This window comes from Camellia sinensis, chromosome 12, assembly GCF_055761805.1.
Source record: "Camellia sinensis isolate YWXY chromosome 12, ASM5576180v1, whole genome shotgun sequence".
Lineage (NCBI taxonomy): Eukaryota > Viridiplantae > Streptophyta > Magnoliopsida > Ericales > Theaceae > Camellia > Camellia sinensis.
This window is the reverse complement of record NC_138972.1, coordinates 58,814,353-58,817,525: the sequence shown is the minus strand read 5'-3', so window position 1 is coordinate 58,817,525 and position 3,173 is coordinate 58,814,353. Positions and strand designations below refer to the sequence as shown.

The window sequence follows — 3,173 nt, the reverse complement described above, 5'->3', positions numbered from 1 at the left end:
CTAACTTCTATTTTGGTAGTTTGATACTCACCACACAAGTTAAATAACCATGACACCTTTTTCTCAACATTCGATTAACCTAAAAGGAAGAAGTAAAATAGATAGAAGACCCTTTCCTATCCCCCTAGAAGAAAAACTCAAGTTGTCCCAGCATAGCAAAAACTACTCCCATTCTAAAACAATCAATAGAAGCATGATGCTTCGTCAATGAATCCATCTCCAAAATCACATCAAAATCCTTCATCTCTAAAGAAATCAAATCCACTAGAAAAATCCTACCATCCATCTTTATCTGACAAGATCTATAGACATCTCCCAATATTACTATTTCTCCAAATGGATCACACACAATAATACAAACATCAAAGGCTCTTAAAGAATAGACAATCCGTGTAAATATCTAGGTGTCAACTATTAACCATCAAAACGAAATCAAGAACGATTCAACACAAGTTTAAATAAAACTAACTTAACCAAACACTACTAAGTACTATAGGGACTCGGACCTCGTCTAAATGATGAAATGCAAGGTATGTAACTTGATAAATCTATAGCTCTGATACCACAATTGTCACACCCCAAATCCGGGCATGACCGGCCGTGGCCCACAGGGACTTAGCCCAAGGCACACGTAAGCCTAAACACGAATCCAATCACATTGAACAACTGAACAATAGTCCAATAATAAATCACCAAAACTCAATCCAGACATGTCACAATTATAAACGGCAAAATCAACCGTAATCAAAAACCATCCAAACTTATGGGATATAAACAACCCACATATCAAAAATAATCCTAAATGAACTTCGATAAGAATAAATATAAATATGCACAAACTTGACATAACACTCTAAACTAAAGGAATGCCCTAGAGGTCCATGCAATTGAGTCCCCGCTACGCCATGAGTCCACTCTAAGTCCTTCTAACACCTGGAAGTGATAAAAACTAAGTCAGCTGATAGCTCAGTGAGTAGCAACATGGATAGTAAATACAGTTTTGAAAACAGGGTTCAATTCCAAAATAAGTTATATATCACAGAAACTAGATTGGCATACAGTTTGGTAAATACAATCTGTTTCAAAAAGAAGGTTCCACAAATCAACACTTAAAATACTCATGTCTCGCAAGAACATGATAAACGACATTTTCCACTTAAAACAGATTATAACATGAACACCAATAATTTTCTGGGTACCAATAAAAACAAATAATCTGCCACACATTTCTCAGGCTATAAGCCCCGTTGGATCCAATACCGAACTAAGAGTCATCCTCAGGGTGGCACCTGGGCCTTTTCTCAAAGACGATCCGATTGAAGGTCACCTAGTTGTTTTTAAAGGTCTGTTCCTTACAATCGTTGAGCACTAGAGTCATCACGGCCCAACCCGGATCTGTTCCCTAGTGGCCAGAGTCACCACACACAGTGGAATAATTTCCCTGGACTAAATACACTCATGGTCCCAATAATCAATACACATCAGTTTCGCAAAACATGGTAGTTCATCATTATAAACATGAGACCAAAACAAATAGTTTACAGTATGCCAAGTTCACACATGTTTCAGAAATAATTTGATTCAATCGATAATATAATAATTTATCAAAACAGTTTAATCATGAAACAACAATTTAATTTTTCCAACAGTTCAGGGTAGGGGAACATTTATAAAAATATGTAGCATGAAACTACTCACCTGGAAACGAAATAATATAATCCTCGAATAGAGTATGAAAGTCCAACTAGTGCCCTGAACCAATATGAAAACTACACGTCACTACTAATTTAAAAATACTAAAGAATACGAACCAAGTAACCCCAAACTAAAGCGCACTAACACGGCTCAACCCAACTCACCGTTACTCTTAAATATTACCTAAGTTTATGTTCTTGAAGGTCTAAAATCACCCAAGACATAGGTTCCGATTGAAACTTAATTAATTGTGACTTTAAGATAAAACAGAATTTCAAACAAGCCTTCCCAACCTATTCGCTAACTTTGAAAATTACAAAATCCACTCCACGCTATTCGAAAAATTCCAATAACCTCCAGATATGATCTAATATATCCTAAGTTTCAAACCCAATTGGTTTCACTTGATTTGCTTATCAAAATAATTTTCTACAATTTATTATATCCAAACAGGTTGTTTTCTGCAGCACTTTAAAGAAATTGACGGTTCTCTTAATATACACGAGCAATCAATGCAAGGCCAAAAATGTACGAAACTAGACTCGTAACCGGTTCTAATGACACTAATTTGATAATTTTTGGATTTATACCCAAAGAGAACAACAACCCCGAATTTACTGTTTCGGACTGGTTTCCTGTACAGATTTGAATACCTCAATTTATATGGATTTCGACTCCCAAAAATTATGAAAAAATTCAGATATGCAATTCAATGTGTAATTGATCTACTGTAAAAATTTCAGAATAAAATTCATCCGTTTGATATGGTTTCTTGATTTTTAAAGTTAGCGATTATGTGCAGAATTTTTGGACTAAGAATTACACCATTCTTTATACATGAATTTAACTCCTCAAATTTCTTAACAGTATATATATATATATATATACAAAATACATAAACCTACAACTTCTCCATCAATGATCTAAATAATAATAGAGTAAGAATAAAGAACAAAAACAAAGAAAAAAAAAAAAGAAGAAAGATACCTACCACACCCAAAAATTACTCCTTGTTTGCAATCCCCTTTTTTCTTCTTCTTTTCTCTCAAACTTCTTCCTCCCCGTGGCTGTTGTGGCTGCTGCTATAGAATGTATTAGGAACCTAGGGTTTTTCTTTTCTTTTCTTTGTTATACATAACATAAATGACTCTAGATAAAAATGTCCTTTGTTTTATTTTATTTTATTTTATCTCTCCATTAATTTAAATAAAATACAACTACTATTAGATCAAAATATGCTTACTAATTTGACACTTAATTTTATTTTATTTTTTTTTTAAATAATAAATCTTGCCTTTAAATTGAAGACTTTCACCATAAATTTATTTTAGGTTTTAAAATTAATTAAAAGACCCTCCAAATATTTAATTTGCACTTTAGAATTCACCATCAAAATATTTGAGATTGTAATACTATTATTATTATTATTTAATTATTTACTTAATTTTTATATTCGGGTTCTCACAATGATAAATTGA

The 3,173-nt window shown here is 32.9% G+C and overlaps 1 long non-coding RNA gene across 1 annotated transcript; it reads right to left on the bottom strand.

Moving 5' to 3' along the window:
- Nucleotides 1-658: 658 nt before the first annotated feature.
- LOC145804518 (uncharacterized) lies at nucleotides 659-2,819 on the bottom strand. Its single transcript, XR_014346465.1, has 3 exons — nucleotides 2,687-2,819; nucleotides 1,699-1,752; nucleotides 659-933 (listed from the first exon to the last, which is right to left on the bottom strand). It is a non-coding gene; the product is annotated as an uncharacterized LOC145804518 (long non-coding RNA).
- Between the last annotated feature and the right edge of the window lie 354 nt (nucleotides 2,820-3,173).